This window comes from Vicia villosa, unplaced genomic scaffold, assembly GCF_029867415.1.
Source record: "Vicia villosa cultivar HV-30 ecotype Madison, WI unplaced genomic scaffold, Vvil1.0 ctg.002086F_1_1, whole genome shotgun sequence".
In the NCBI taxonomy this organism is placed as follows: Eukaryota; Viridiplantae; Streptophyta; class Magnoliopsida; order Fabales; family Fabaceae; genus Vicia; species Vicia villosa.
The window spans coordinates 31,799-53,135 of record NW_026705834.1 but is presented as its reverse complement, the minus strand read 5'-3'; the positions used below and the strand labels follow the sequence as shown (position 1 = coordinate 53,135).

The window sequence follows — 21,337 nt, the reverse complement described above, 5'->3', positions numbered from 1 at the left end:
AACACATGGATCCCTTGATTACATCCATGCTGATCTTTGGGGGGCTGCAAGGTGTCCATCACATTCAGGAGCAAGGTATTTTCTATCCATAGTAGATGATTATTCCAGAAAATTATGGGTATTCATCCAGAAGACTAAGGATGAAACTTTTGAGAATTTCAAAAGTTGGAAGACTCTGGTTGAAAATCAGACTGGCAGAAAGGTCAAGAGGTTGAGAACCGACAATGGCCTTAAATTTTGCAATGAGCCATTCGACAGTTTTTGTGTTGCCTCTGGTATTGCAAGGCACAGAACTACTGCAGGTACTCCACAGCAAAATGGTCTGGCTGAAAGATTTAATCGAACTATTTTGGAGAGAGTCAGATGCATGTTGACTAGTGCGGGGTTAAAGAAGGTGTTCTGGGCTGAGGCTGTTTCGAAAGCAACATATCTGATAAACAGATGTCCTTCGACAGCGTTAGATATGAAGACACCTGAAGAAGTTTGGTCGGGACATCCACCAGATCTCGACAAAGTGAGATTATTTGGCTGCGTAGCCTATGCTCACATTAGACAAGACAATGTCGAACCTAGAGCTCTGAAATGCATGTTCATGGGATACCCTGAAGGAGTCAAAGCTTATAGGCTATTGTGCCTAAAGCCAGGTCACAGGAGGTGTATCACCAGTCGAGATGTAGTTTTCAATGAAGCTGAAATGACTTTTAAGAAAATTGATGTTGGTCAAAATGCAGAAACATCTGACGAAGAGCTGGAACAGGTAGAGATTCCTGTTGAGGTGGAGCATGTTGATGCTGAATTGCATATCCCTGATGAAGTCGAAGAAGAAGTAGAAGATGCTGAGGAAATTGAGGAAACTGTCGATGACTACCTATTGTCAAGAGATAGGTCGAGAAGAGCCATCAAGCCACCTCAGAGAATTGGATATGCAGATCTTATAACTTATGCCTTAATCTCTGCAAGTGAGGTTCTAGACGAAGAACCTAGAGACTACAAGGAAGTTATGAGGAGTCAAAATAAAACTGAATGGCTGAAGGCCATGGATGATGAGATGAAATCTCTTCATGATAATCATACTTGGGAACTGATCAAGAAACCGGCTGGGGCTAGGTTAGTCAGCTGTAAATGGATTTTCAAAGTTAAGGAAGGAATTGAAGGAGTGACGTCGAAAAGATACAAGGCAAGGTTAGTTGCAAGGGGTTTCACTCAGAAAGAAGGTGTCGACTTTAATGATGTGTTTTCTCATGTTGTGAAGCATAAGTCCATTCGAATGTTGCTTGCCATGGTGGCACAATTCGATCTTGAACTGGAACAGATGGATGTGAAGACTGCGTTCTTGTATGGTGATCTAGATGAAACGATCCTGATGAGGCAACTTGAAGGGTATGTCGAAAAGGGGAAGGAAGATTATGTGTGCAAGTTAAAGAGATCTTTGTATGGGCTGAAACAATCTCCTCGACAATGGAATAGGAGATTCGACAAGTTCATGGCACGCATAAGTTTCATTAGAAGTCAGTTCGACCACTGCGTTTACTTCAGATTTCGACCTGGTAATTCATTTTTTATTTTGTTGCTTTATGTGGATGATATTCTCATAGCAAGCAACAATGTTGAAGATGTGACAAGGGTGAAGGCTGAACTCAAAAAGGAGTTCGATATGAAGTATCTGGGAGTTGCTTCCAGGATTCTTGGAATTGACATTCGAATAGATAGAAAGAAGTCGAAGTTATGCTTATCTCAAGAGGCATATCTACGGAAGATTCTTGAAAAGTTTGGTATGTCGAATTCGAAACCAGTTGTGACTCCAACAAACCCTTAATTCAAGCTGAGTATTGATTAGTGTCCCAGTACTGATGTCGAAAGAGCCTATATGAATAGCATCCCATATGCTAATATAGTTGGTTCTTTGATGTATGATATGGTCTGTACTAGACCCGACATAGCATATGCAGTAAGTCTTGTAAGCAGGTACATGGCGAACCCTGGAAAGGCTCACTAGCAAGCATTGAAGTGGATTTTAAGGTACATAAATGGGTCTCTGAACAGAGTCCTAATTTATGGTGGAGCCTTGGGTGAATATAGTAAAGCAGCAATTAAAGGATATGTCGACTCTGATTATGCAGGTTGTATGGATTCCAGAAAATCTATTTCTGGATATGTTTTCACTATGTTTGGCATTGCAATTAGTTGGAAAGCAACACTTCAGAAGGTTGTTGCTCTATCAACCACTGAAGCGGAGTATATTGCCCTAACTGAAGCTGTGAAAGAAGCATTGTGGCTTGAAGGTTTTGCGAAGGAGCTGAAACTTCAAGGTCGAGGTATCACTGTTAAATGTGATAGTCAAAGTGCAATACACCTGTCGAAGAACTCAGCCTATCATGAGCGAACTAAGCAATTGATGTGAGGCTGCATTTTGTCAGAGGAGTAATCGAGCGTGGAGAAGTCCAAGTGCTGAAGGTTTTGACTGAAGACAATGCTGCTGATATGATCACCAAGACATTGCCGAGTTGCAAGTTTTTCCACTGTATGCAGTTGATAAAGCTGCATGAAGAAAGCTAGTTTGTTCCCTTGACGTTGTAGAGTTAGGTCCAAGGTGGAGATTTGTGAGATATTGGATCTAACTCTAGTATGGTCGAAGGATAGTTTCTTGGTTCGACAGGATTAAGCATGAAGTCGAAGGTTGTTCACATGCTTGTGTCAAAGATGCTAGGGTTGTTAGCATGTTAAATTAAGTTTAGTGTTTAAACCCTAATTTGTTAAGTTAGCTTGTTTATTAAGTTGGCTTGTGTAATGGGCCTTGTGGAAAAAGCCCATTAGTTAGTATGTTAGGTTTTATTATAAATAGCATACTAGTCTCTCATCATTGCTAAGCTGCAAATCCTAATTTAGGGTGAGAGAGGTTATTTGTTATTCTTGTAAACTTGTAATCTTGTTTTAAGAGAAAGTAAAAGAATAGCAGTTATAACCAATTCTTGTGTTCTTCTTTTCTTCCCTAATATCCTATTATATATTGTTCTTGACATCGTTTTTCACAACAACAACCTACGAAGAGATTTGTAGGGGGGAAATTGACAAATTGCTATGAGTTATGAATTAGAGGTACTAGTCATCAATGGTACTTGAAATTTGATTAATTTACCATCAAATATCAAGCCTATTGAGAGAAAATGGATTTACAAAGTAAAACACAAAGCTGGTGGTTCTATAAAAAGATACAAAGTACGATTGTCTATCAAATGGTAAAGTCAAATTGAGGAATTGAACTTTTTTTTATATATTTTCACAAGTGTCAGAGTTTTACTTGCAGTTACATCCGTCAAAATTAGCATTTGCATCATTTAGATGTGAATAAGACTTTCTGCATGGAGACTTAGAGGATGATGTGTACATAAGTATGTGGAACCTTGTTTTGCAGGTGATATGGTTTTAACAAGGATATCAACTTTTGATGATGACAACTAATAATGACAACTGATTGATGATGAAAAATGTCTTCTGATAAGTCAGGTGAATTGGGAGTTGTCAGAATAACATTGGGCATAATTTTGTCTTTGTTAATAAATTGGCACATTGACCTAATCAATTAGCTCAATTCAAAATTGATCTCTAAACGATTAGGACATCATCTTAATGATGTGCAACGGCTAGATATCTATTCTTTCCTTTTTTTTGAACTTACAATCGATTATATTTTGAATATCTAAATGATTGCAATTAGGTGCTAATCGATTATGATGTCTCAAAAAGCATTGAATTCAAATTCCTTTTAAGCCAACCTCTAGCTTATAAATAGAAGTCTCTTCCCTCAATTTAAATTTCCAGAAACATGTTTTGACACTTCACACTCTCACTAAACTTTTTTTTACTTTATCTCTCTAATATTTTAGCCGAAGTGCTTCTGCGAGAAAGTTCTTTTGTGAATGATGATAAGTTGTAATTCTGGAAGGGAATATTTTGTATACATCTTGGTTGAATATTTTCCATTTAGAAGTTATTATTTGGGTTATAAGCTAAACTCGTAAAAGCTTTTGATTTGGGAACTATGTGATAAAACCCTTCCTTAGGTTTGAGATCAGCCCTTGATAAAATCTCTTTAGGTTCTTAGTTAGACCGGGGTAAAATCAAGATTAAGTTAAAGCTTAGCATGTGTTAAAAGCTTGGATAAGGTTCGAGAATAGTTCAGTATTAAAATTTCCTAAGTTATTGGTTATCCCGTGAAAAACCAGGGTTTAAGGTTCGTGAGCTCAGCATGTGATAAAAGCTTGTAAAGTTTGTTTAGAAGCTTGAAGACTAACCGCTTCAAGATTCTCGTGGAAAAAATACTAACGCTTCGATCTACTGTTTGTGGAAAGAGGACTAGCCGCTTCAAGATTCTAGTGGAAAGAAGAATAACGCTTTAATGTACTGTTTGTGAAAAGAGGATTGACCGCTTCAATTTACCATTTGAACGAGAAGACTCAATTGTTATATTCCAAGTCCTATTGTTTGGTTGGAAGTTAACCAGTTTCCTTGTATAAGGGGGTTCGTGAGTATTACCTACTAAAACTTTCAAAGTTTATTAGATACTCTTAAGATTAATTCTTGGGGATATGACTAAGTCGTTTCTTGACTGACCCTGTATAATTTTTGGTGTTCTTCTCTTTCCCTAAACTTTTTATTATCTGCAAATTATTTTCCGTACTTAATATTTAAAATGTTTTTAATATCTAATTTTTATCCGCAAAGTTTTTTAAAACCATTTTTTTAGCCACACAATTCACCTCTCTTCTATGTGAAGTCACATGTCCAACAGAGTATTTCTCAAGGAATCAAATGCACTAAGTCAAATCAAGTATGCAAGCTAGTTAAAAGTCTTTATGGAGTAAAACAAGCAAGTGGGAAGTGGTATGAGAAACTCACTTTGTTGCTCCTAAAGCTTGGTTACACTCAATCAAATTCAGATTATTCAATGTTCACCCTTATGAAGGATAACCTTCCTGCTTATATATGTTGAAGACGTTATAAAAGTAGGAACATATTTATTTGAGTTTGACAACATCAAATGCATTCTTGATAGCAACTTCAAAATCAAGGATCCAAAAGTCCTGAAACATTTCCTTGGCCTTGAGGTTGCACATTCAAAGAAAGAAATTGTTATCTCACAAAGAAAGTACTGCCTATATTTATTAAATGATACATGTTTACTAGCATCAAAATTTGTTCCTACACCCTTGAATCAGTCAACAAAATTGCATCAAGAAGGAAGCAAAACTTTTGAAGATGTTACCTCATATAAAAGACTCATTAGTAGTTTGGTATACTTGAATAATACAAGGTCGGGCATAACCCTTGCAACATAACAATTGAGTCAATTTCTCCAAAATCCTACTCAATTGAACTATCATAAAGCTTATAGAGTCATCAGGTATTTGAAGCAAATCCTAGCAGAGGGTTGTTATTCTCTATATATTCTAATAGGCAAATTATAAGGTATTCTCATTCAAATTGGATTTGATGCATTAATTCAAGGAAATCCACATCAAGGTGTATTGTTTTTTCATTGATTCATCTCTTGTATCTTGAAAAGCAAAGAGGCAACAAACAATATCTAGGTCTTTTCTGAAGTAGAGTGTAGAGCTCTTGAATCAGCCACATAAGAATTGGGTTGACTCCTCTACATTCTAAGAGATTCACACATTACATGCTTCAATCCACATGTTCTGTATTGTGACAACCTTCACAATATGGATGACAGGGATCGCTCCTTTATGCTCTAGTCGATAGGGAGTGAAGAGGTAAAGCATGAATGAGCTCTTACAAAATAAAGTATTACAAGGATCCTTTTGTATCTGTGTTTTTACATCAAGAATTTTCTCCAGATGAAGAGGTGTCAATGATACTTTTGACTTCCCAAATAAAAAAAATTATTGGAAGGTTGGAGTCCTTGCTTAGCCGAGCTGGAAGCTATACTCTAGGCGGACTTAGAATCCTCTTATTTTTCTTCCAAGAATAAGCAAAATGCATCACACATAGCATCAAATCCTATTTTTCATGAAAGGACAAAACACCTTAATATTGATTATCATTCTAGTAAGAAAGAAAATCCAACAAAGTATGTTGAAATTGCTGCATATACCTTCCCAAGAGCAACTGGGATATTTCATTGCAAAACCTTTAGCTACAAATTCAATTGCTTAAGTTTGAGGGAGAGTGTTGAAAAAGAAAACATAAAAGCACTAAAGTGATGGTGTGTTCAAGACCACTTGCAGTTTATAACAAACTTTCCTTTTTTAGTAACAGGTTTTCAAAAAATTGTTAGAAAGTTACTATTTTAAAAAACTAGTTAGTTTTTTTTTTGATAAGCCAAGATGGAATATAACAAGCACACGGGGTGCTAACCCATGGTTACAAAAGAGAAAGAAGCAAAAACACTCTCACCCCCTACAAAAGACCACACCAACCCACAAGCACTAAACAATCATAAACAAGAACCTGAATTATTACACCAATAACCCACATAATAGAGTCTCTACCATTAAATGAAGTAAGAAACCACTCCCAAGTGAGAACTTTAATCATCCCAAACACATCAACATTAGTCACTACAACATTATTAAAAACCACCTCATTTCTACACTTCCAAACCCCCCAACAAAAAGCCATACCAAAAAGCCATCTAGTGTGGGTTTTGAATTTAAATCTACACAAGGACTCCAAAAGACAAAGACGGTCAAAGAGAGTACCCGAAAAGGAAGCCACATCAAACCGGAGCCAACCACAAAGCAAGATCCACCATTGGTTAGAAACCGTGCAAGAAGCAAAAAGATGCTCCGAAGTCTCCTCCTCCAAACCATACAACGGACACAACAAAGCCGACGGATCAACCAAAATCTTCCTTCTAGCCAAATTAACTTTGGAAGGCAATCTATCTAAGAGAAGTCTCTAACCAAAAATTAAACACTTACTTGAAATCTTAGTTTTCCAAAGCCCACTCAAAGCCTTCAAAAGCTAATGTATAATTAATCTATGTTATTTCTGATCTAAACTCAATACCACAACGGCTAGCTTCAATCTCAATTCTCTCTTTTTTATTTTTGATCTTTATTTCATAATAAATTCAATGTTCTAAAGTCCATCTCCCAAAATCTTCTTTTCTTCTCTCCAATCTCACAAACTGATTTAATTATTTGATCAGAAATTTAATAAATAAATCCATATTTAGACGTTACATGATTAATATTCACATCCAACGTGCCAATCAGGGCCGGCCCTGGGCCAAGGCAAGCAGGCCCACAACCCAGGGCCTCAAAATTTTAGGGGCCTCAAATTATAGATTGGGTGTGTTAAAAATATAAAATATGTTAAGGTTGTATATAGTTATTGTTCTGTTCAATATAGCCAAGCGGAAAAGAATTTTCTCATATACCAACAACTAGTGTGCTCGAATCCTACTTTTTTTTCAATTAATTGTTTCAAACCATCCGTATCCAACATTTTACTCTACTGTTCCACCATTTCACACCTTTTTATTTATACTTCTATATAACTATAGTAAAATTATTTTAAGTATTCTTTTAAAAATATATCCTAAAAATTTAAGTATTATTTAAAGATATATATTAGAAAAAACATATATTAATATATATTTTGTACTAAGACTATTTGTATATGCAAGTTAATATTATTTGTACATTTATATATTTTTTTATCTGTGTGAACAGACAAATATGATTGATCCAATAATTCTCATATATGATAAAAATTCGATAAATAAATAAATTTTACACACAAAAATTATGAAAAATAATTGTATGAGACGATTCTAGTTTTGATTAATTGTTCATTTTTTTGTTAGGGCTCATTTTATTATTTGTCCCGGGTCTCTAAAAATTCAGGACCGGCCCTGGTGCCAATTAGTATATATTTTCCCAAGAATGTTATTAAGGGTGCTAATTTATATTTGCACGAGGGTTGGATGTCAATAACATATAGAGCACGATTTTGGATAATATATACTTTTTTTCTTTGAAAATATTACAATCAACATCCATAAGATATATCTAATAGACGTGCACATATTCCTTTTATTTTTAAAACAACTATACTACCCGCTCTTATTTGTAAGAGAAAGTGAGAATTTATCTGGCCCCCTCCAAATTATATTATTCTTCAATTTTTTTATTCCAATTTAATTTCTGAAGAGATAAAAAGAATTTTTGGACGGAATTTTCGGTATATTCTATCAAATTTTCAGTACCGGAAATTTTCGATAGAACTTACATTTTCAGTATGTTTCAATATCAGGTTTTTTAACGGTTGAGATTTTGCCGGCACTTTTGAAGGATCCTGAATGCATCGAGCAACCGCACCGACTCTATTAATGGTCTGTCCCGCAATAGAACCGTTCTTGCCTCTGGTTCTCATTGCAAAATTTAAATATATAAGGAAAATAGCTTTTTTTTTTTAAAAAAAATTGAAATACCAAAAATTTCAAAATTTCCGGTATGATAATACGCATCAAAAATTTCAAAATTTCCAAGTAATATTGGTAAATGATAATACCGAGAATTTTTAAATTTCTGGTAGAAAATACCAGAAATTTTGAAATTTTTGGTACAATATTTCGAAAATTTCACAATATATTGTAAATCTTATTTGTTTTCGTCAAATTTTCGGTACACCTTCGAAATTTTCAGTATCGTCAGAGAATTTGAAAAATTCGATTCTTCCCGTAAATTTGTGAAAATATGATAATAAAAATTGGTTGGACAATTTAGTGTTTTGATAGATTTGGGGATGTCATACATAATTTAAATTTAGGGATGACAATATAAATTCTCCAGAAATTAGACTCACCCGATAAAATGATACTCACACCCTTCTTATATTTGTATATTTCACAAAAATTGAGGAGATTTATTTGTCATTTAGAACATTATATATATTGTTTAACGAAGTAACACTTAAATAACTAAATGGGTGAGGAAAAACATCTCATGAAACTTAACTAAATGATTCAATCCATTATAGCTCATTCAGACACAAAACTCAATCAATTAATCATCAACAATTAATATTTTATAACAAGTAATCATAATATAATTTTTTAATAATTCATTATATTGTTTTATATTTAATTAATTCAATTATTAATCGAACAATCTAACCCTCCATGACTTTTGCGAAACTATGTAGATTAAGAAAGATTTTACAATCTCATATTCAGGTGTTTTGCGTTTGTCTGATTTTTATTTGATGAAAATAAAAATTCAATTATTTTAAATTTAGATGTTTTCCTTACAATTGTATTTTCAAAGTGTTAATAAAACAGACAATTTTACAAAACATGACATATGTTTTGACAAACGAAGAACACATATGTTTTGAAAAAAGAGTGAAATACTAAGAACATTTTATAAAAAAATTTGACCTTCCGCTATTAACGGGTTGTGATTGAGCATTTGCAATCCTCTCATGACCATTAATTAGTTAGGCATGGAGGAAAATGAGTGGCTTTATAAAAGTATGAGTTTCTCCTTTGATTATTTCTTTGGCAGAATCCTCCTTTGAAATTTCAACCTTACTCGAACAATTGTTTTAACTTATATTGTTTCTACATGTTACGTGGCTTAAATTGGTGACTTGGCTATTATAAGAAGTAAGAAAAAGTGATGGTGGTGACTTGGTTACAAAAAGTTAGAAAAAATGATGGTTGCGTTATAGGTCTAATTACAAACAGATGAAGTGGAAACAATAATAATAATAAAAATAATAATGGTCTGTTGTCATGAATTGAAAATAAATAATAATGAGCAGAAACTTATCCATAAATAAGCATTTGTAATTTATGCAAGATGGCGCAAATTAGTGGAGTTGACATGGGTGGTCATGAAGGAGAAAAGGGAGGCATTACTGTGACATGGGAGAATTTGGAGGCTATTGTTACAAAAGGAAAGAATAGAAAACATATTCTGCATGAACTTACAGGTTATGCCCAACCAGGGAAGCTTTTGGCTGTAATGGGTCCTTCAGGCTGTGGCAAATCAACACTCCTTGATGCTTTAGCAGGTGATTATATCAGTACTATAGTACTCTACTGCAACTTACATGCGCGTGCGCATGTGACCAATTAGTATCTTTTATGAATCATAACCACTTCTAGTAGTATAGATGTTATTTGTAGTTTAATGTGATTGGAAGCTAGTTATTAGACAATTATAATATGATTCAATGAATATTGCAGGAAGATTGAGATCAAACATACAACAATCGGGGAAGATTTTAATCAATGGAAAAACACAAACACTGGCTTATGGAACATCAGTAAGACAAAAATCATAGAATACTACATCAGTTATAGAAAAAAACAACAATCTATTGATAGAGAAAAATAATTGTTTTAGAAAGCAGATAGATTAGTTTCTGTTGCTGACCTTTTTGACACCATGTAAATTCAGGGCTATGTAACACAAGATGATGCTATGCTGTCGAATTTAACAGCTGGTGAAACTTTATACTACTCGGCGCAACTTCAATTTCCGAACTCAATGTCCATAGCAGAGAAGAAGAGACAAGCAGACATCACACTCAAAGAAATGGGTCTGCAAGATGCTATTAACACAAGGGTTGGAGGGTATGGTTCTAAGGGCTTAAGTGGAGGGCAAAAGAGGAGACTAAGCATTTGCGTAGAGATGCTAACACGCCCTAGACTTCTTTTCCTTGATGAACCAACGAGTGGACTTGATAGTGCGGCTTCCTACTATGTTATGAGTAGAATTGCAAGTTTGAGTTTAAGGGATGGTATTCGAAGGACAATTGTTGCATCCATCCATCAGCCTAGTAGTGAAGTTTTTGAACTTTTTGATGACCTCTGTCTTCTTTCTTCGGGGGAGACAGTCTATTTTGGTAAAGCTTCTGAAGCAAATCAGGTTATGAACTGAAATCCTTGAAGCACATATTGATTTCAAGTTGACAAAAAATACATATATAGTGACACTTGATTCACTGCAGTTTTTTTCTTCAAATGGTTTCCCTTGCCCAACTCTCTACAATCCTTCTGATCACTACTTAAGGATCATAAACAAAGATTTTGAACAGGTATTTATGCAACCCCTGACTCTAAAAAGTGTATATTTGAAAGCATTGGGAATTTTAGATTAGAAGGCAGGCACAAAACAGTTGAAAAACTGAAACATAATGGATTAATCTATTTTGTTTTCAGAACACTGAAGAAGGCTTTGAAAAAGGAATTATTACTGAAAAAGCAATTGGTATCCTTGTAAATTCTTATAAAGCATCTGCAATGAAAAGTCAAGTTCAGATAGAAGTGACAAATATAAGTAAACGTGTAAGTATCATAGTACATTCCTAAGTTTGACTTAGACTAGGTAAACTCAAAATATAATGTATGTTTCAAAGCCAATATTGAGCACAATTCTACTCTAGATCACTTTGGTAGATGGCTCATTGTGAACTCCGTACCTGAAAAACCATTGAAACTCCAACGACGACAAACACCTACATCCAGAAGTAGAAGTTCTTGTCTCCTCGTCCTCACGACTAAGACAATGACTTGATCAGTGTTGTTCTGATAAATACAAGAAATGAATATAGCATAGAGGACCGTGAACTTCTACTTTCAATGGGCATTGTCGATAGTCGTTGGAGTTTCAATGTGATTTTTAAGTTCTGATTCCCCGTAACCCCATATCAAGGAGGCAACAGTAGAACCCAAATAAACTACAAGTTTAACGTTTTGCTTTGTGAAATTGTACGTACTAGGATTTGGGTGTAATAAGGAATAGGAGGATCCACGCTCCATTTCTGACTCAGTGTATGGTTCTTATAAAAAGATCTTCCCTTCAATTGTATCGTGATATCAGCAACTACTGGTTACGTCTTGTAGTCTTTATTGCAATATCTATGAGCCTGGGATCTGTCTTCTATCACATTGGCTCAAGTAATCAATCTATTCAGGTAACATACGAAATGATAATGAGAGCATGCTTTGCAAGAGAAATAACTATTAACTATGCAATATAAATAAATAATTGTCAATACTAGAGAATATATTACCACCACTCCCTGTTATTTATAAATTTGAACTGTAACAGTATCCTTGTACATGGCATGTTTCAGGTCAGAGGATCGCTAATTGCCGTTTTGATGCCAGTCGTGACTTTCATGACACTTGTTAGTGGATTCTCTCCCTTGATTGAGGAAATGAAGGTAAAATTGTTATCTTTCGTAATTGAAGCTTCACTACATTAAACTCTAAAAGTACTATTGTATCCATCTTCTAAAAGAATTTGATTCATCGATGGTGAATCAAGTTTAAAGAGAGTAAATCAAGGATTGTTATTACAAAAAATTCATGATTTATTATCATGCACATATTCACATTGGATTTGTTAATCAATTGTTGATATACTCACTTTGTACTCAAAAGTGAGTTGCTCTTCCAACCCTCTATGTCACTGCAATACCGACTTGTCAAGCCAATACCAATTTGTCACAGTAACTCCAAAGAAGATGATGCTCCTCACAAAACAGTCACTTCCATCCTTAACCATCATTTTCCTCTTGTTTTGCTTTTGTTGATTTTTGTTGTTTTGTCGGCTTCGTCAAACTATCCTTGCCTAGTGAAAATGCAGCCATTGCGGTTTGCCAATTCCATCATGGTCACACCATCCTATCCGGCCCTGCATCATATCACTTATAATTAATGCTCCAATCAGAGCATTATGACAGAATAGTGGCAGCCTTTCCATCCTTCTAAGGCACCACACTCGCTTATTGTCAACTTCATAAAAAACATAGTTGTAGGCCTCCAATCACACTCTCGGACCACCAATAGGAGAATTTCCCCCTACTTATGTCATGCTAATCCAGTCAAAATCACAGCAAATCAGACAGGATCGACATTGAAATTTGTCAGCAGCAGGATCATCGTATTAACAGCAAATTCAAATAGTTCCAGTTGTGAACAGCTGAGATCGATTTTTTCTGCTGCTGTTTAAATGATTGCCACTTGATGAGTGTAGTACACACACAGTTTTGGTTTGAATTTGACTGTATTGGTCTTTGATGATAAAAATCATATTTAAATTGTTTTTTTCGGTTGATGTTATTTTTATGTAACTGTTTCAACTTCTGAAAGAAAAATAGGAAATTTTTCCCTTCTTTTAGCCCTTTGGTAGTTATACTTTTGGATACAAATGTCTCTGCATTATTTCATCTCTAACCAAAAAAGTTTCTTTCCACCATATTAGGTGTTTGAACGAGAGAGAATGAATGGACACTATGGCATTACTGCTTTTCTCATTGGCAACATATTATCTGCTATACCTTACATGATAATGATCTCTCTCATTTCCGGAGTAATAGTGTGTTACCTTTCTGGACTACACAAAGGACTAGAGCAATATCTATACTTCGCTTCTGTCCTATTTTTCATTATGATGTGGGTTGAGAGCCTTATGATGGTTGTGGGCAGTATCTTTCCAAATTTTGTGATAGGTGTGATCATTGCTGGTGGAATTCAAGGGCTTGCAATTTTAACAGCTGGATTCTTCCGACTTCCTGATGATCTCCCAAATCCACTATGGAAGTACCCAGGCTACTACATTTCCTTCCTCACATATGCTTTCCAAGGATCATTCAAGAATGAATTTGAAGGCTTAACATTTGTTTGGTATCAAGATGGAGGTACCATTACTGTTAGTGGTAGAGATTTCCTAATTGATACATTGCATGTGCAAATGGGTCACTCTAAGTGGGTTGATCTTGCTATCATGTTTGGAATGATTGTTGTTTATCGAGTTTTATTCTTGGTCATCATTAAGGTCAAGGAGCAGTCAAAACCAACTCTTCCTAGTCCTACCATAAAATAATGGACCCCAAGCAAAAACATTATGTAGAACCAATATGGTTGAATCCCAAGTAATACAGGATATGACAATATCATGGAGAAAAAAAAAACATCAAGTCAAATGTACCTTAAAATATCAAACTTGTATTTTGTGTGCTAACACAACAACAATTTCTCAAGTTCTACAATAATGAAGGCAAATTCTTCATATCTATATTTGTTGGAAGCATCTAAATAAAAAGATATTGTGTATTTAGAAAGTAACATGTTTCATTATGTTATGATTGTTATCACCACAGTGACATCTATGAGACAGGGAAAATTTTGACCAACCTGACAATAAAATATGCACAACTTCCCAAGCTGTTATCACCAATTCACCAAAGGCCGGCCTCCCACGCCCCCAGCCTCTAGTTCCCTTCCCCTCGCCCTGAACCTATATACAATTGATGCACAAAATATTGAGTTGAACAGTCTCAATATCTCAGAATTTCGGACAAGACAAACATAACATGAATTCTAAGAAAATTTCTAACTAACCATATTCCAATGGATTGAACAGTCTTGAAACTATAAATGTAACACTAAACATTCATAATATCAAACATAAATAATTTCTCTTAACATAAATACTTAGTAGTGTATACACATATTTACATGATATCTTCAACTATTTGAAATCCACTAAGAGTTACAAATTTCAAAAGGCAACTAAGAAAAACCTATTTTTGCTTGGATATATCCTCACCTGAGTTCTTCATATTAATTGCAGTAACAATAAACTTAAATAATGAGATATAAAACATCAGTGAGAAATTCTTTAACTAAGTACTTACAATTAGTCAGCACTATTTGAGTGTTTGTATTATTCCTCCCTTATCAAAGAATGAAATGTCTTTATATGTGTCTAAATATGATCTTAATATGTTTCCATTTGATCAATCGAAATTGTGGTGAAAGAAAAATAGTTGCAGATTTTCTTATTGCAGTTGTGACCAATGTGGTCAAATTGCTTGCAGAAAAAAACAAACAACTTACTTCATATCACGTTTTTCCCTTTACCTTGGTCAGAATAGGCCACAAAAAAAACATCTCTAATAGTATTGTCCTTTACCGCAGTCCCTCGAGTTAATAGACATTGTTCCTCCCGAAGTAGTTCTCCAAGACAAACATCTAAATAAGGAGGTGAAATCGATTCTCCAATACAGCACATACAACTTCAAATTCTATCAAAATTTCTTTAGAAATTGACCCCGCTTACAGACTTCATAGACAGATTGAACAGCACATATTTGGCGCGGCCCCAGAAAGATTGTCATGTAAAATAAGTGAATGTTTAGTCCACAAATTAAGGAACCCGAAATAATAATCTTGATTCAAAAGGTTGCTTTGACAATAATTACCTATGTCAAGCTCCAACTAAAATCTTTTCGCAACATTGGTTGTAAATTCGCTTAAGGTAATCCCATGTGTTTAACACTAGAATAACATATAGTATTGTTTACATGTGAGGTTTAATGAAGCAATGATCCAAGATATAATTACACCCTAAGACAATGATACATATTTATATATACTAATAATATTAAACTTCGATAGTAATTGGTTATATTATGGTTTCTCAATACTTATAAAATAAATTTACCATTATATGTACTTTAAATATAAATATTATGGGTAAGATTTTTTTCAGGTTTTGTAAATATAAACCGGATTAATAGTCATGCACTCCAATAAATGACCCACTGGTTCAATCACTGAACCAGTGCTCTGACCGGTGCAAGTTTTAAATTGACATATATTCGCATTTGAATTTTTTATGGATAGGACTAAAATAACTAAACAATTAAAAAAAAAAGGAAAACTATAACGAAATCGAACGAAAAAATTATATACAATTAGTAACTTCTTAAATCATACAAAATATAATAGGAAACTAATAATGACAACAGATTTCCTTATTGAAGTATTTATCTATTTAGTAGAAAGACTTCCTTCACACACACTACAATAATGTGTTATCTTATGATCAGAAATTTATCCATAAATAACTATCTGTAATTGATTCTATAGTACAAAATATCATAGGAAACTATTAATGATATATATCCAATTGATAATGTATTTATCTATTTAACTATTTAGTTGAACTTCCGTCACAATGCAATAATATGTTATCTTTTGATCAGAAACTTATCCATAAATAACCATTTGCAATTGATGCAAGATGCGCATAGATTAGTGGAGTTGACATGGGTGGTCATGATGGAGAAAAAGGTTGCATTACTGTGACATGGGAGAATTTGGAAGCCATCGTTACAAAAGGAAAGAATAAAAAACATATTCTGCAGGGAATTACAGGTTATGCCCAACCAGGGAAGCTTTTGGCTGTAATGGGCCCTTCAGGCTGTGGCAAATCAACCCTCCTTGATGCATTAGCAGGTGATTAGATCAGTACTATAGTATTCTACTGCAATTTACATGCATGTGTGACCAATGAGTATGAGTCTCATACCATATTATTCTTATATACTTGTATGTATTAGAACCACTAAGTCACTGCCTTTCAATTATAATATGATCCGAGCAACATTGCAGGAAGATTGAGATCAAACGTACAGCAATCAGGGAAGATTCTAATCAATGGCAAAAAACAAACACTGGCTTATGGAACATCAGTAAGACTAAATTCCTGAATACTACACAAGTTCTAAGAAAACAACAATATTTTGGTAGAGAAAAATAATTGCTTTAGAAAGCAGATAGATTAGTTTCTGTTACTGACCTTTTTTACACCCGTGAATATTCAGGGCTATGTAACACAAGATGACGCTATGCTGTCAAATTTAACAACTGGTGAAACTTTATACTACTCAGCTCAACTTCAATTTCCAAACTCAATGTCCATAGCAGAAAAGAAGATACAAGCAGATATCACACTCAGAGAAATGGGCCTGCAAGATGCTATTAACACAAGGGTTGGAGGGTATAGTTCTAAGGGCCTAAGTGGAGGCCAAAAGAGGAGGCTGAGCATTTGCATTGAGATGCTAACACACCCTAGACTTCTTTTCCTGGATGAACCAACGAGTGGACTTGATAGTGCAGCTTCCTACTATGTAATGAGTAGAATTGCAAGTTTACGTTTAAGGGATGGTATTCAAAGGACAATTGTTGCATCAATCCATCAGCCTAGTAGTGAAGTTTTTGAACTATTTGATGACCTCTGTCTTCTTTCTTCTGGAGAGACAGTCTATTTTGGTCCGGCTTCTGAAGCAAATCAGGTTAGGAACTAAAACTGTTGTACCATATATTGATTTCAAGTTGACAAAATACATATACTGTGACACTTGATCCAGTGCAGTTTTTTGCTTCAACTGGTTTCCCTTGCCCAACTCTCTACAATCCTTCTGATCACTACTTAAGGATCATAAACAAAGATTTTGAACAGGTACTTATGCAAACCTCGGGTCTAAATAGTGTATTTGAGTCTAATTTGAATATATATATATATATATATATATATATATATATATATATATATATATATATATATATATATATATATATATATATATATATATATATATATATATATTACTGTTATATATATACAAAATCGAGAATCCTCTAGATTATAAGGCACAAAACAGTTGAAAATCTGAAACATAATGGATTAATCTACTTCATTTTTAGGATACTGAAGAAGGCTTTGGTAAAGGAGTTATTACTGAAGAAGCAAATGGTATCCTTGTTAATTCTTATAAAGCGTCCGAAATGAAAAGTCAAGTTCAGATTGAAGTGACAAAAATAAGTGAATGCGTAAGTATCATAGTACATTCTTAAATTAGACTTAGACTAGAAAAACACAGAATACAACATATGATTCAAAGCCAATAATGAGCACAAGTTCTACTGTGGATCACTTTGGTAGATGGCTCAGTGTGAATGACTACCTGAAAACCATTTGAAACTTCAACGACGACAAACGTCATATTCTGTAAGTAGAGGTTCTCGTCTTCTCATCCCAATGACTAAGATATTGACTTGATCAGTGTCGGTTCAAAAAATAAAAAGGAAAACAAATATAATATGGAGGACCACGAGTTTCTACTTCCAGTGGACGTTATCGATAGTTATTAGAGTTTCAAAGTGATTTTTAAGTACTGATCCACCATATTCACTTATCAAGATGGTCCACCGTAGAACCCACCTAAACTGTAAGATTTAACGTTTTGCTTTATGAAATTGTACGTACTAGGATTTGGGCGCAATGAGGAATAGGAGGACACACGCTCCATTTCTGAGTCAGTGCATGGTTCTTATAAAAAGATCTTCCTTGCAATTGTATCGTGACATCAGCAACTACTGGTTACGTCTTGTTGTCTTTATTGCAATAGCTATAAGCCTGGGCACTATCTTCTATCATGTTGGCTCAAGTAGTAGATCTATTCAGGTAAAATACGAAATGATTATGAAAGCATGCTTTAAAAGACAACTAACTATTAATGATATGATATAAATAATCATCACTATTAAATTTAATGAAAATGCTTGAAACATAACCTACAAAATTTAGTGGAACCAGCGTCAATTTTATCATGTAAAGAATAGTGTTAAAAAAAGTATGTTAGAGAATACATTACCAGCATTCTGCGTGATTTATAAATTTGAACTGTAATTGTTTTCTTGTTTGTGGCATGCTTCAGGTCAGAGGATCACTACTTTCATTTTTTATGTCAGTCGTGACTTTCATGACACTTGTTGGTGGATTCTCTCCCTTGGTTGAGGAAATGAAGGTAAACTTGTTATCTATTGTAATCGAAGCTTCAGTGCATTGATTTTTGCACACTTTCAAAGTTTATTATGATGCACGAGCAATATTCATATTTGATTTGTTGATCAATTGTTGATAATACTCACTTTAGACTGTAAAGTGTGTAACTTGGGGTACAAATGCATCTGCAATATTGTTTTCATGCCTAACTAAAAGATTTCATTCCACCATATTAGCTGTTTGAGCGAGAGAGAATGAATGGGCACTACGGCATTGCTGCTTTTCTCATTGGCAACATATTATCAGCTATACCTTACATGATAATGATCTCTCTCACTTCCGGAGTAATAGTGTGTTACCTTTCTGGACTACACAAAGGAGTAGAGCAATATCTATACTTTGCTTCTATCCTATTTGCCATTATGATGTGGGTTGAGAGCCTTATGATGGTGGTGGGGAGTATCTTCTCAAATTATGTGATGGGTGTAATCGTTGCTGGTGGATTTGAAGGACTTGCGATTTTAACAGCTGGATTCTATCGACTTCCTAACGATCTTCCAAATCTATTATGGAAGTACCCTTGCTACTACATTTCCTTCCTCACATATGCTTTCCAAGGATCATTCAAGAATGAATTTGAAGGCCTAACATTTGTTTGGTATCAAGATGGAGGTACGATAACCGTTAGTGGTAGAGATATACTAAGTGATACATGGCATGTGCAAATGGGTCATTCTAAGTGGGTTGATCTTGCTATCATGTTTGGAATGATTGTTGTTTATCGAATTCTATTCTTGGTCATCAATAAGATCAAGGAGAAATCAAAACCTATTGTTTTTTAATAAATGGACCCCAAACAAAAACCTTCTCTTCAGCAAATATGGATGAACTCTAAACAATGTTTTGTGTACATGACAAGTCAAATGTAAAAATAGTATACTTGTACTTTGGGTGTGAGTTGTTTAGCTCAAGTAATAAAGAAGAGTTCTATGTTCAATTTGTAATGACTCAAAGCATATATTTCCCAAGCTATATGGTAATAAAGGCGAATTCGAATCTATATTTGTTGGAAACATCTCATTCAAAAGATAATGTTGTATAATTTAGAAAGTAACATGTTTCATTATGTTATGATTAGTATCATCATCATGATATGTTTGAGAAATAGGGAAATTTTTGAAAACCTGTCAATAGAGTCCCCAATTCATCTGAGGTCTTCCACGCCCGCGGCCTCTAGTTCCCCTGTCACGAATCTATGTACAAAGCACACCGTATTGAGCTGAACAGTCTCAGTATCTAATAACATTAGTAAAATAATTTGAAAAATTAATAAATTAAATGTAACAAAATTGATTCATAAACTACTAACAAAATTGATTGATATGAGAAATAACTCTGGAATCAATTTAGGCTAAGTTGAAACAATTCACAAAGCGCTCAACAACAGGTTAATTGATTCACACAGTATTCATCCGTTGATGAATCAATTCAGATAGTATAAATTTGCGATAGTATACCTAAATTGTGAGAGATTTTGTTGTCGATCTTCTCTTGTATTTTCTTTTGCAAATGCGAAGGGTTTAATAGAAATCTCTATTTTCTACCGCGTCATTTATTCTAATGGCACTTTAGCGCCCATTTCATGTTTTTTTTAATAAGCCGTTTGTATTAATAGAACACCTGCTAAACTCAATATCTACTATCATAATAACAAAACTAATTCCTACCATAATTACTTACATAACCTAATTAAAACTAGTATATAATGGCTTGTTTCAAGCTCTTCAATGTAATTTCTCACACACATTATACTTCGAGACTCAATTAATTACAACTATTCACTGTTACAAAAAGCTTAATTTACACCCGTTTTTTATTAAATTTACACTCATTTTTTTAGGGTCTGTTTGGTTGGGGGTTTCGGAGGGGAGGGGAGAGAATATTTTAAGTTAAGTATGTTTGGTTCAATTTTTTATGAGGGGAGGGGAGGGGATTGGAGGTAATCAGATTCCCTCCTGAAGCAACTTTTCGTTCCCCCAAATCGGAGGGATTCGGAGGGGAGGGGAGGGAGAGGAGTTATGATAAAATCTATTTTTTCTATATTGACAAAATTACCCTCACTTTTTAATTAAAATCTTAAATTGTTTTTAATACATACTATACGTTAATTTTTATCGTCTAATTAGAATTTCTCCATTTTTTACGGTAACTCCATTATTTTATATTAATATAGTGACTCAACTTTCTTCATTTTTTCATGTGTTTTATTATATTCATTTTGATTTATTATTTTGTAAAAACTTAATTGTTTTATAACTTATTTTGTTGTATTACATATTTATATATAATATAATTATAGTATATGAGCTATATATATTATCTAAAATTTAATTTTATAAATATTTTATGGAATTAGATGGATCATCAAGATGATAAAATAATTCATCTGATCATGGATCATATGATTATTGTATGGAATTTATCAATATTTTATTTACGCTTTAATATATTTTAAAGTATTTGAAATAGTAAATATTTTGTTTTGATTATCTATATTGTTTTTGAATTGACAAAAAAAATTAAGAATATCACATTGTTTTTATTTGATTTAGCATGAGTGTTATACTATTTTAAGGGTTAAAAGGTAAATTAGTTTTAAAATCTCTCCCCTCCCCTCCTGAACCAAACATATTTTTAATTAAAAATTCTCCCTCCCC

At 34.0% G+C, this 21,337-nt stretch overlaps 1 pseudogene; it reads left to right on the top strand.

Annotated features, from left to right (window-relative positions):
* The first annotated feature begins 9,744 nt into the window (after positions 1–9,744).
* On the top strand, positions 9,745–19,631 carry LOC131637824 (uncharacterized; annotated as a pseudogene).
* The last annotated feature ends 1,706 nt before the right edge of the window (positions 19,632–21,337 follow it).